At 35.8% G+C, this 14,565-nt stretch overlaps 1 long non-coding RNA gene across 1 annotated transcript; it reads left to right on the top strand.

The window, feature by feature from the left end:
- Nucleotides 1–1,691: 1,691 nt before the first annotated feature.
- LOC137253714 (uncharacterized) lies at nt 1,692–3,074 on the top strand. Its single transcript, XR_010953868.1, has 3 exons — nt 1,692–2,295; nt 2,354–2,785; nt 2,853–3,074. It is a non-coding gene; the product is annotated as an uncharacterized lncRNA (long non-coding RNA).
- The last annotated feature ends 11,491 nt before the right edge of the window (nt 3,075–14,565 follow it).

Here is a 14,565-nt window from a genome sequence, read left to right as displayed (position 1 = left end):
TTCTTTCATGGACTCGGTGTTTGCATGCGGTAGATCAAAGTGCTAAAATCTGCCACAGTGTGGTCAAGGGCTTTGAGGAATTGTTTGACTTCAGGCTTTTTGATAAAAAATATCTGGCTGCCATTGTTTAAGGATATTCCTGCAATTCGTCAGGCTGATCACACAGGCAGGAAAGGGCGATTTTAATGTGTCTGTCAGAGGAGTTTTGGGATTTGGGGACCAGCAGGTCACCTGCTCTCCGCATCTGCGTAGTCGGGCCTCGAGTTGGGTAAGACAACTCAGAGCTGACACCACCTCTTGCCGTGCGTCGATTAGGGTTTACAAGAGATCATATGTTCATGGTTATGGGAGTATTAAAAGGGCACTTGCGTCAATGTAAATTCCTGCGATACGCCTTAATATATTGGACAGCCTCAGATGTGTTAACTGTATGGAGGACGACGCGGTGGAATCATTGTGTTTTTTGTGTTCAGCTGTCCAGATTTTGCTACAAGCCATCGATATCTCAGTCGGGGCGATTTCGAATTTTCGTTGAACATTTCTAAGATCGATCTGTGCTCTATTCGTAGTTTTATCGTTGCAATGCAGCGATTTCCAAGTAACCGAAAGCTATTTTCATCTTTAGAGTATGTGGCAATACAACGGACCAAAAAAAAGTATCCAGGAATAGCTCCCTTAACTGGTCTGCACGCAACCTAACTTAAAGTAACATAGCTTGAGAAGCCGTTAACTCCCAAAGGTCCCCCCTCTCGTAGCAGTAATTAAAAACCTTCCAGAGATTTGACCTTTATTTGATCAGGATATTAGACAACCGCGAAGGGATTGCCATTTTGCTTCAGGGCGTTGTATAGAAAACTTCGTGCGCTATCTGAATTGAAGAATGCGGAGGCTTTTGTTGCCGAAGTGTGACCCAAGAAATATTTTCTGGGCTGAACGCCTTCTTACAACGAAGATTTTGGCTATTTTTTCACTATGAATTGCGAAAAGATCGTAAGGCACATACTCAGATTTCCTTTTATACTCGCCTTTGGCTTCACGGCAAGGACCGAGAGCTATCGGGTAAAGTTTGCTTAGAATATTCAAAGAGGCATCGTCCATGATTCCGAGCCTCATATCAATTAATTAAGAAGATAAAGAGAATCTAAAATAATTAGTCGTGCTAAGGAAAAAACTGGTGGAAATAGTCATGCTCCGTTTCAATTCTACGCCGAATTCCAGGGACGGACTGGCCTATTTGATTACGTTCACTGACGAAGGCTGCTACTAGTAGGCACATTGTACGCTAACTTACGGTCGACTACGAAGAGGTGAGGGTGCTCAGCGAATAAATTCCAAAGATAGAGACACAAATATAAAACTGCCACAAAAATCGCATATAGAAATAAATATATATTTTTATATATATATGTTTGCTTGTATAAGTATGTATATTAAGGTGGCCCCTACACAATAAAAGCACAATTTTTTCAAGTCTCATCATTTGATACGGTGATGCCTGCATCTAAAATCTCATATATAAATTTTAGTTGCAACAAAAAATGGTTAAGGAGTGTCGTGCGGTAGCTAAAGTTCAGATTTTAATATAATCGGTACGGCAACCTGAGCTTGAATCCCCATAAAACTTGCTATGACCGTCTCCGTTCAGAACCAATATTTATATGTGATATTTTTGACCTACATAGATACTAGTCTGGAGGAGTGAGACTGGAAAAAGCGCTTATCTCATTTATAGGAGCCACTCTAAATTATATATGTATGTAAGTATGTGGATGAGCCGACATGATTATGAACATGAGGATGGAGGGAAACGCAGATAGAGCCGCAACGATTTTTTTATTAAACAAAATACGAATGAGAGCAGTAAAACTACATAAAAGACAACAAAAAAAAAAAAATTGCAACAGTAAAAACTGACGACAAGCGTAACTACAATGAATGCTGGGACCAACAGCAAAATGTACTAGAAACAAAACTTACAAAATCACAACAATAAAAAATCGAGGTAAAACCAAAACAGTGGCTAGCAGTAAAAGAAAGACGAAAATTCCTCATAAAGCCGCTATTGATAATAATATTATTGCTGCTTATTTGGAACTTTTTTTGACGGTGTTGCAATCGTTTTTGCACCGATGATGATTATGTCGACGCTGATGATAATCGCGAGACAAGACTTTAAAAACGACCACATTGAGCGAGCTACGAAATCTCTGCAAACTAAATACGGCTTAAGGACAGAGATGTACACGGGAGTCGCCGTAAGCTGCTTGAACATTTCAAGTATTTTATACGTCGGAGGTATGAGCGAGATATTTACTGCTCAAAATTATATTATATTTTTATTTTTAAAATTTAGTGGCCTATTTCTGGGAAGCGCCCATATGTATGTCAATTCTGCTCCCGGAGGCTACATTGTGCATCTCTGCTATAGGCAATCAAAAAAAAACTACACCGGCACACACACATGCCAACATTAATGCAAAATGGGTAAGAAAAAGCGCATTTAGATAGAAAGTAATAAAATTTAAGGAAAAAAAATATTAAATAAACAAATCAAGAAAAAAAGCAAGCAAGGAAATGATCAAAAAACAAATAGGTAATAAATAGTAATAAAACAGTCAGACAACTCGAAAGTCAAAACGCACAAATGAAGATGAGGCAGACAAATTAATATACACAAACTGATGATTTCATGCTCAAAATAGAATTGAACTTTAACGATGGAACTGCAACCGGCCATGTAGGCGACGCACAGTGTTTAAAAATTGGAATTTATGAGGAAAATTATGTACGAGTCATTATTTGTAAAGTAAACCAATTCCATTTAATATAATAATGGCATTCACTCACCTCAGGTAGTGACAGTGAATGTGAACAAGAGTGACTGCAACGGAAAGTGTCAAGAAGTCATACATAACCTGGACCCAAATCTTAACATACAATCACGGATCGGCATTGATAGAAAAGAAAATTACAATATATATTGAACTGTGAAACTGGTTGCCAAATATATAAAAAATAACTGCGACGGATCCAATTTTGTTTTGTTTGAGTTCCAGTAATAATAGCGAAGGCGATGAAAAGATAGTCCGAAGGCGGTTAAAAGAGTGCAGTAACCTTTAGGACTTATCGAACAAAGCGTAAGCATATTATTTATGTATTATTTCTTTGCAACAAAAAATGATTGCAGTTCCTTGAAGAGATTTCGCTTAACTTAAGAAGCTTACTAGAAGTTAAATTTGAAGCAAGCCTACACCAAAGCAGCTGTCTCGCCATGAATTCCGCCAATATTTCCTTTTGGCTTGGCTTAAGCTTGTTTGAATTCCACTTTTGTTAATAATAAGAGTTTTTGAAATGTGTTATTATATTTCATTTATTCATCTATTTTAACAATTTTCTTATATTTTCAATGAAATTTGAAAATTACGATCGATACAACTCGGAATACGTATAAATCGATAAAAACTCGTTATTTTTTCGATAGCAAATGGATAACTCTTCTCGTCGATAACACGCGGATAACAAACCGATAATATATAGACAACAATCGATAACTCGTCCGTAATAGTTATTCTCGATAAAAAGTCGTTAAAACTTACATAAAAAACCAATAAGAAACCGCCCGGTTTTTGTTTTGGTTTCAATTTTGTTACAAATTACGTCTATAACCAATAATTCGGTTGAATTAAAAAACACTTATTTGTTAATTGTGCGTTCAATCTTTTTTAAAAATTGCTTCAACCTCGATCAAAGTACATAACCCAGATAACTGCAGGAAGTCACAACATGTTAGCAAATATTATCCCAAAATTAGCGGAAAAATTCTTTGAATGATAACCCAAACAATTTCACAAAAGAGAAGAATGATCTCTTCCATAATACTGAAATTATCCGTAAAAAGCTCCGAATACACATTTTGCACTACCTAAATAGCCCCAAAATAATGTCGAAGTAATTCCAATCAATCCCGGAAGCAATTAGAAATTATCACGGTATAATCACCAAATAGTTCCGCAAGGAATCAGAGAGTGTTTGAAAATTACTCCGAAATACTCCCAAATTATTCCCGAAAATAGTCTCTTAATAAAACAAAATTGAACGGATTATTCATATTAAATTTCCATTTTCAAACACTGTGCACCTTCGGACAATTCTTGGGGCTATAGAAATGCGAGTATTGTTATTGCAACGATTTTTACTGCAGTCGCAATGCAACGTTTTGTCTATTTTGCTTTGCCCACCATTCATATTGTGTGTGCTTTGTTGTTGTTGGCACATTCCATGATGCTGCTGCTGTTGCTGTCGTCGCAATGTATTTAGTAGTGTTGCTGATCGCAACGATCAACCGATTGCCAAGACGGTGAGGCCAATGTGCAATCATAATGACAAGCACACATACTTTTACACTTAATTTCTGAACTTTAGGGTGGCCCAATTGCTTATGTTTTCTAGTATTTAAAATGTTATCTTGTTAAGACGAAAGTTTGGATGCTGTGGATTTGGGGATGGGGTACACAGATCGCCTATAGTGGGAAACTGAAAATTTAGAAAATTTGTTTATATGCTTTGTTGCTCAACTAATTTTTGAAAAAGGTGCAAGCAGTGATTGGAGCCATAATCCTCCCACGGAATGGCTAATGAGCTATTTTGCGCTAAACTTAAAGCTTTTGATACCTCTTTACAATAATTTAAGAACCATTTCGGGGCTGCTTTTGGGGTCGTACTAGAACTAGTTCGAAGAAAATTACAAGACTGTTTCTGTGTCGTTTCGACATTACTATTCTGGCCACACTATTTTGTGAGCCGAGAATGGACGAAACTGCATCAGCCAAGAAAGTATTTCGATCGACATCGCCATTTAAAAGAAGAGGAAGGGGGATACCTCCACCGGTTTAGGAGAAGCAGGTGGAGGAAGATTTGACCTCCCTTGCTGCTCCCAGTTATTGCGAAGTAAAGATAGTTGGCGTCACCTACTAAGAAACAGCCAAAATCGCTTCGGCGGGTAGGGGCCAATAAATGATGAATACGATATTTTCGGAAGCATTGCGTGACTATCCCGCGAACGTATCCAAATATTATCGGTTTCGTATTAGCAATAATTTTAGGGCTATTTCGAAATATATCCTGTACTGCTTGAGGACTATCTTTGTCTCATTCTACGATAGTTTTCGTGATCAATATCGGCAACATTTCAGATTATTTTGGGACTGTTTCTGGTATGCTTTCTAAACTATTTCAGAACCATTTTTGTATCATTTCCTAAAAAATTTGGGATCGTTTATAGAAAATTGAGGGACTATTTTATAATCTTTCTATTGAGCCTTTCAGAAATGATTCTAGATCTATTAGAAACTATTTTGAAAATGCTTTCGGAATTGTTTGTCGATAATTTTAGCATTAATTTGGGATTGTTTTCCAGACAATATCGAAACTATTTCGAGATCTTTTAAAGATCATTTTGGAAGAGTTTTGGAATCATTTTGAGATAATTTCGATACTATTTTATTAATGTTTTCGGGACAGTTTCAGAACTTTTTCTGAACTGTTTTCTGGATAATTTATAGACTGATCTGGCACTGTTTTCCGTATAATTTCGGAAATATTCAGGGACTGTTTCATGATTGTGTTAGTAATCATTTCAGGCTTTTAAGTGTCGTTTAGATCTCACTTCGGGAATGTTTCAATATTTTATTTAGAAATACTTCGGGATTGTTCTCGGGATCAATTAGGAAAAATTTCATTATTGCTCCTGGATAATTTTAGAATCAATTCGGGATAGTTTCAAAATCATTTACGGTCTTCCTGCGAAACTTTCCTGCAGGATTTTCGATATTATTTTCTAGATTGTTTTCTGAATAATTTTTAGACTAAATCGGGACTGCGATAATTTCCGTAGTACTTCATGACCGTTTCAGGAATGTGTTCGCGAAAATTTCGGGATCATTTAGGGAAGTCCCGATATTTGAAAAGAAAAACCTTCGGTACCGTTTTCGGGATCGATTAGGAGTAATTTCGTGATCCCAGTTGGATAATTTTGGAACTGTTTCGGAATCATTTCGGGACTGTTTAAAAATCATTTTGGGGTTTTCAGTAAATGTTTCCTGCATGATTTTCGAAATAATTTCAGAACCAATTTGAGAACTGTGTTTAGTATCATTTCAAAACCATCTCTTTTTATCATTGGGGAAATGTTTCCGGAAATGATTTGGAAGCATCTTCGGATAATTTTCGTAATTATTTACGATATCACTTCAGGATAGTTTTGGGATAGTTTCGGGATTGTATTCAGAATATTTTCCAGATCTTTGTATCATGTACCATTTGTACCATTCTCTAAGGAAATAAGCTTTAAAAGAGTTCGTTGGAAGTAGGGATGGCTGCAAGAACATGCACACGTATCGAGCGAACGTGAGATTTTGGCTTCGGCGCGGCAGAGTTATCAGATCTCCAGACAGCAACTTAACTGGGCTCTTCTAGTATTTTTCAAGAGGACAGAGGCATGATATGAGCTATTTTTATACTCAGTTGAGCAGAGCTCACAGAGTATATTAAGTTTGATTGGATAACGGTTGGTTGTACATATATAAAGGAATCGAGATAGATATAGACTTCCATATATCAAAATAATCAGGATCGAAAAAAAATTTGATTGAGCCATGTCCGTCCGTCCGTCCGTCCGTCCGTCCGTTAACACGATAACTTGAGTAAATTTTGAGGTATCTTGATGAAATTTGGTATGTAGGTTCCTGAGCACTCATCTCAGATCGCTATTTAAAATGAACGATATCGGACTATAACAACGCCCACTTTTTCGATATCGAAAATTTCGAAAAACCGAAAAAGTGCGATAATTCATTACAAAAGACCGATAAAGCGACGAAACTTGGTAGATGAGTTGAACTTATGACGCAAAATAGAAAATTAGTAAAATTTTGGACAATGGGCGTGGCACCGCCCACTTTTAAAAGAAGGTAATTTAAAACTTTTGCAAGCTGTAATTTGGCAGTCGTTGAAGATATCATGATGAAATTTGGCAGGAACGTTACCCTTATTACTATATGTACGCTTAATAAAAATTAGCAAAATCGGAGAAGGACCACGCCCACTTTTAAAAAAAAATTTTTTTAAAAGTAAAATTTTAACAAAAAATTTAATATATTTACAGTATATAAGTAAATTATGTCAAGATTCAACTCCAGTAATGATATGGTGCAACAAAATACAAAAATAAAAGAAAATTTAAAAATGGGCGTGGCTCCGCCCTTTTTCATTTAATTTGTCTAGGATACTTTTAACGCCATAAGTCGAACAAAAATTAACCAATCCTTTTGAAATTTGGTAGGGGCATAGATTTTATGGCGTTAACTGTTTTCTGTGAAAATGGGCGAAATCGGTTGATGCCACGCCCAGTTTTTATACACAGTCGTCCGTCTGTCCTTCCGCATGGCCGTTAACACGATAACTTGAGCAAAAATCGATATATCTTTACTAAACTCAGTTCACGTACTTATCTGAACTCACTTTATCTTGGTATGAAAAATGAACGAAATCCGACTATGACCACGCCCACTTTTTCCATATCGAAAATTACGAAAAATGAAAAAAATGCCATAATTCTATACCAAATACGAAAAAAGGGATGAAATATGGTAAGGTAATTGGATTGTTTTATTGACGCGAAATATAACTTTAGAAAAAACTTTATATAATGATTGTGACACCTACCATATTAAGTAGAAGAAAATGAAAAAGTTCTGCAGGGCGAAATAAAAAACCCTTAAAATCTTGGCAGGTATTACATATATAAATAAATTAGCGGTATCCAACAGATGATGTTCTGGGTCACCCTGGTCCACATTTTGGTCGATATCTGGAAAACGCCTTCACATATACAACTACCACCACTCCCTTTTAAAACTCTCATTAATACCTTTAATTTGATACCCATATCGTACAAACTCATTCTAGAATCACTCCTGGTCCACCTTTATGGCGATATTTCGAAAAGGCGAACACCTATAGAACGAAGGCCCACTCTCTTTTAAAAATACTCATTAACACCTTTCATTTGATACCCATATCGTACAAACAAAGTCTAGAGTCACCCCATGGTCCACCTTCATGGCGATATCTCGAAAAGGCGAACACCTATTGAACGAAGGCCCACTCCCTTTTAAAAATACTCATTAACACCTTTTATTTGATACCCATATCGTACAAACAAATTCTAGGGTCACCCCTGCTCCACCTTTATGGCGATATCTCGAAACGGCGTCCACCTATGGAACTAAGGATTACTCCCTTTTAAAATACTCATTAACACCTTTATTTTGGTACCCATATTGTACAAACAAATTCTAGGGTCACCCCTGCTCCACCTTTATAGCGATATCTCGAAACGGCGTCCACCTATGGAACTAAGGACTACTCCCTTTTAAAATGCTCATTAACACCTTTATTTTGGTACCCATATTGTACAAACAAATTCTAGGGTCACCCCTGGTCCACCTTTATGGCGATATCTCGAAACGGCGTCCACATATGGAACTAAGGACTACTCCCTTTTAAAATACTCATTAACACCTTTCTTTTGATACCCATATTGTACAAACAAATTCTAGGGTCACCCCTGGTCCACCTTTATGGCGATATCTCTAAACGGCGTCCACCTATGGAACAAAGGATTACTCCGTTTTAAAATACTCATTAACACCTTTCTTTTGATACCCATATTGTACAAACAAATTCTAGGGTCACCCCTGGTCCACCTTTATGGCGATATCTCGAAAAGGCGACCACCTATACAACCACCACTCCCTTTTAAAACCATCATTAATACCTTTAGTTTGATACCCATATCGTACAAACACATTCTAGAGTCACCCCTGGTCCACCTTTATGGCGATATCTCAAAACGGCGTCCACCTATGGAACAAAGGATTACTCCCTTTTAAAATACTCATTAACACCTTTATTTTGGTACCCATATTGTACAAACAAATTCTAGGGTCACCCCTGTTCCACCTTTATGGCGATATTTCGAAACGGCGTCCACCTATGGAACTAAGGACTACTCCCTTTTAAAATACTCATTAACACCTTTATTTTGGTACCCATATTGTACAAACAAATTCTAGGGTCACCCCTGGTCCACCTTTATGGCGATATCTCGAAACGGCGTCCACCTATGGAACTAAGGACTACTCCCTTTTAAAATACTCATTAACACCTTTATTTTGGTACCCATATTGTACAAACAAATTCTAGGGTCACCCCTGGTCCACCTTTATGGCGATATCTCGAAACGGCGTCCACCTATGGAACTAAGGACTACTCCCTTTTAAAATACTCATTAACACCTTTCTTTTGATACCCATATTGTACAAACAAATTCTAGGGTCACCCCTGGTCCACCTTTATGGCGATATCTCAAAACGGCGTCCACCTATGGAACAAAGAATTACTCCCTTTTAAAATACTCATTAGCACCTTTCTTTTGATACCCATATTGTACAAACAAATTCTAGGGTCACCCCTGGTCCACCTTTATGGCGATATCTCGAAAAGGCGACCACCTATACAACAACCACCACTCCCTTTTAAAATACTCATTAACACCTTTATTTTGGTACCCATATTGTACAAACAAATTCTAGGGTCACCCCTGGTCCACCTTTATGGCGATATCTCGAAACGGCGTCCACCTATGGAACTAAGGACTACTCCCTTTTAAAATACTCATTAACACCTTTCTTTTGATACCCATATTGTACAAACAAATTCTAGGGTCACCCCTGGTCCACCTTTATGGCGATATCTAAAAACGGCGTCCACCTATGGAACAAAGAATTACTCCCTTTTAAAATACTCATTAACGCCTTTCATTTGATACCCATATCGTACAAACAAATTCTAGAGTCACCCCTGGTCCACCTTTATGGCGATATCTCAAAACGGCGTCCACCTATGGAACAAAGGATTACTCCCTTTTAAAATACTCATTAACACCTTTATTTTGGTACCCATATTGTACAAACAAATTCTAGGGTCACCCCTGTTCCACCTTTATGGCGATATTTCGAAACGGCGTCCACCTATGGAACTAAGGATTACTCCCTTTTAAAATTCTCATTAGCATTTTCGTTTGATACCCATATCGTACAAACATACTCTAGAGTCAACTCTGATCCACCTTTATGGCGATACCCCTAAGTGGCGTCCACCTATAGAACTATGGCCCACTCCCTCATAAAATAATCTTTAATGCCTTTCATTTGATATACATGTCATACAAACACATTCCAGGGTTTCCCTCGGTTCATTTTCCTACATGGTTATTTGCCCTTATGTTGTCACCATAGCTCTCAACTGAGTATGTAATGTTCGGTTACACCCGAACTTAACCTTCCTTAAAGGTGGACCAGGAGTGATTCTAGAATGAGTTTGTACGATATGGGTATCAAATTAAAGGTATTAATGAGAGTTTTAAAAGGGAGTGGTGGTAGTTGTATATGTGAAGGCGTTTTCCAGATATCGACCAAAATGTGGACCAGGGTGACCCAGAACATCATCTGTTGGATACCGCTAATTTATTTATATATGTAATACCTGCCAAGATTTTAAGGGTTTTTTATTTCGCCCTGCAGAACTTTTTCATTTTCTTCTACTTAATATGGTAGGTGTCACAATCATTTTATAAAGTTTTTTCTAAAGTTATATTTCGCGTCAATAAAACAATCCAATTACCTTACCATATTTCATCCCTTTTTTCGTATTTGGTATAGAATTATGGCATTTTTTTCATTTTTCGTAATTTTCGATATGGAAAAAGTGGGCGTGGTCATAGTCGGATTTCGTTCATTTTTCATACCAAGATAAAGTGAGTTCAGATAAGTACGTGAACTGAGTTTAGTAAAGATATATCGATTTTTGCTCAAGTTATCGTGTTAACGGCCATGCGGAAGGACAGACGGACGACTGTGTATAAAAACTGGACGTGGCATCAACCGATTTCGCCCATTTTCACAGAAAACAGTTAACGCCATAAAATCTATGCCCCTACCAAATTTCAAAAGGATTGGTTAATTTTTGTTCGACTTATGGCGTTAAAAGTATCCTAGACAAATTAAATGAAAAAGGGCGGAGCCACGCCCATTTTTAAATTTTCTTTTATTTTTGTATTTTGTTGCACCATATCATTACTGGAGTTGAATCTTGACATAATTTACTTATATACTGTAAAGATATTAAATTTTTTGTTAAAATTTTACTTTTAAAAAAATTTTTTTTTAAAAGTGGGCGTGGTCCTTCTCCGATTTTGCAAATTTTTATTAAGCGTACATATAGTAATAAGAGTAACGTTCCTGCCAAATTTCATCATGATATCTTCAACGGCTGCCAGATTACAGCTTGCAAAATTTTAAATTACCTTCTTTTAAAAGTGGGCGGTGCCACTCCCATTGTCCAAAATTTTACTAATTTTCTATTTTGCGTCATAAGTTCAACTCATCTACCAAGTTTCGTCACTTTATCGGTCTTTTGTAATGAATTATCGCACTTTTTCGGTTCTTCGAAATTTTCGATATCGAAAAAGTGGGCGTGGTTATAGTCCGATATCGTTCATTTTAAATAGCGATCTGAGATGAATGCTCAGGAACCTACATACCAAATTTCATCAAGATACCTCAAAATTTTCTCAAGTTATCGTGTTAACGGACGGACGGACGGACGGACGGACGGACATGGCTCAATCAAATTTTTTTTCGATCCTGATTATTTTGATATATGGAAGTCTATATCTATCTCGATTCCTTTATATATGTACAACCAACCGTTATCCAATCAAACTTAATATACTCTGTGAGCTCTGCTCAACTGAGTATAAAAATATTAGGGTGGATAGTTAGAAATGAGTGTCGGGAGACGTCATTACTGATGATAGTATTTGAAAAGGTTTATTTGCATGTATGCACAGTGGGTCCTTGCAGCTGCTTAACTTGAAAAAAGGTTAACGCTTTAATACTTCAACTGCCATAACCATTTAAACAATAAAGCACCAATAAACTGACTGTTTCGCTAATTTTATACCTTTCATGAAAATGAAATGGTATATTAATTTCGTCACGAAACCCAAACTTGTAAGTCCTTAAAGGAAAATAGATAGACCCACCATTAAGTATACCGAAATAATCAGGATGAAGAGCTGAGTTGATTTAGCCATATCCGTCTGTCCGTCTGTCCGCCTGTCTGTTTGTATGCAAACTAGTCCCTCAATTTTTGAGATATCTTGATAAAATTTGGTGAGCGGGTGTACTTGGGTGTCCGATTAGACATTTGTCGGAACCGGCCGGGTCGGACCACTATAGCATATATCCTCCATACAACCGATTTTTCAGAAAAAGAGGATTTTGCCATATCTTACTCAATTTAACAGATTGAAGCTTCAAACTTCACCATATAATTTCGTATATTGCACATATTGTTGCCTGAAAAAATTGATGAGATCGGTCATATATATAGTATATATCCCCCACAACCGATTGTTCAGATAAGAAACTTTTCGTAATTACTGCCATATTTTAAGAGCTAGCGGCTTCAAATTTCAGCGAATGCTTACGCATATAGCATATATTGTTGTCTGAAAAAATCATAAAGATCGGTGGTATATATAGTATGTATATGGTGTTATATGTAGTATATAGTATATATATATATTTTCGCAATTTTAGCCCCTTTTTAACAGCTAGAAGCTTCAAATTTCCCCGAATGCTGACGCATATAGCATATATTGTTGTCTGAAAAAATCATAGCGATCGGTTGTATATATAGTATATATCTCATACAACCGATTGTTCAGATAAGATACTTTTCGCAATTTCTACCCCATTCTAACAGCTATAAGCTTCAAATTTCACCGATTGCTTACGTATATAGCATATATTGCTGTCTGAAAAAATCATAAAGATCGGTGGTATATATAATATATATATGGTGGTATATATAGTATATATATAGTATATATGGGATATTTCATCCCATTTCGACCAATTTTGAACCCGACCCTTTTAGAATTGGCTGAAAGTTTTTCTTCTTTTTCTAGCTTACGAAAGACGTTTTTCAGAATTTTTTAAAATTTTTTCATCCAACTCAAAAAAAGTTATGAATTTTTAAAAAAACACCGTTTTTGTTTTCAAAATGCTATAACTTTTTCAAAAATTGACCGTTTGGGATAATTTTTTTTTATTGGTTTTTAAATGCACTTTTCGGAAAAAATTCACAAAAATTTTTAAAGTTTTTTTTTTTTTGTAATTTTTCAGTTTTTCGAGATTTTTCGAATTTCGCCCTTTTTTTCTCATAAAAAACTTCAATCAATTCTGCAATCATCCCCACTAATCCCGGAGTGGGCCGAGAATTTTTTTTCTTATTTAATTGAAAAAAAAAAAACTTTAAATTTTTTTTTTGTATTTTTTCCGAAAAAAAGTACATTTAAAAACATATTAAAAAAAAAAAATGATCCCAAACGGTCAATTTTTGAAAAAGTTATAGCATTTTGAAAAAAAAAAACACCATTTTCCAACTCAAAATAAGTTTTAAATATTTTGAAAAAAACCGTGTTTTTTTCAAAATGTTATAACTTTTTCAAAAATTGACCGTTTGGGATCATTTTATTTTTTAAATAGGTTTTTAAATGTACTTTTCGGAAAAAATACAAAAAAAATTTTCGGCCCACTCCGGGATTAGTGGGGATGATTGCAGAATTGATTGAAGTTTTTTATGAGAAAAAAGGGCGAAATTCGAAAAATCTCGAAAAACTGAAAAATTACAAAAAAAAAAAAAAAAAAATTAAAAAATTTTTTTGAACTTTTTCCGAAAAGTACATTTAAAAACAAATTTAAAAAAAAAGATGCCAAACGGTCAATTTTTGAAAAATTTATAGCATTTTGAAAACAAAAACAGTGTTTTTTTTTAAAAATTCATAACTTTTTCTGAGTTGGATGAAAAAATTTGAAACACTTCTGAAAAACGTCTTTCGTAAGCTAGAAAAAGAAAAAAACTTTCAGCCAATTCTAAAGGGGTCGGGTTCAAAATTGGTTGAAATGGGATGGAATACCCCATATATATTTTTTTGCGATTTCGGCCCCATTTTAACAGCTAGAAGCTTCAAATTTCACCAAATGCTTACGTATGTAGATCTGTTCACTATATATTTCTTATCTTATACATCCGATTATTCGGAGATTACGAACGGGATAAGATTATTGTTCAGCCCCATTCATGAAAGGTATGAAATCTTCGGCATAGCAGAAGACAGTCCCGTTCTTACTTGTTATATTTAACATTATTATTATTATATTATATTTATTACATAAATCGCGGGTTCGAATCGAGCATTTATTTTTGCTTTGAGGATTGCTTTTAAGATTATATTGAAGCTTTTGTGAAAAAATTTCGGGACTGCCTCTGTATCACTGAAGCAATGTGTATATATCGTATTATTATTGTTTTCAAGATAATTGCAAAAACCTTTCGCAATTATGCGGGTGTCGTCTTCTGGATTATTTTGAGATC

This window comes from Eurosta solidaginis, chromosome 5 (genome assembly GCF_040869045.1).
Source record: "Eurosta solidaginis isolate ZX-2024a chromosome 5, ASM4086904v1, whole genome shotgun sequence".
Lineage (NCBI taxonomy): Eukaryota > Metazoa > Arthropoda > Insecta > Diptera > Tephritidae > Eurosta > Eurosta solidaginis.
The sequence above is the reverse complement of the archived record's forward strand: the minus strand, read 5'-3'. Positions and strand labels throughout refer to the sequence as shown.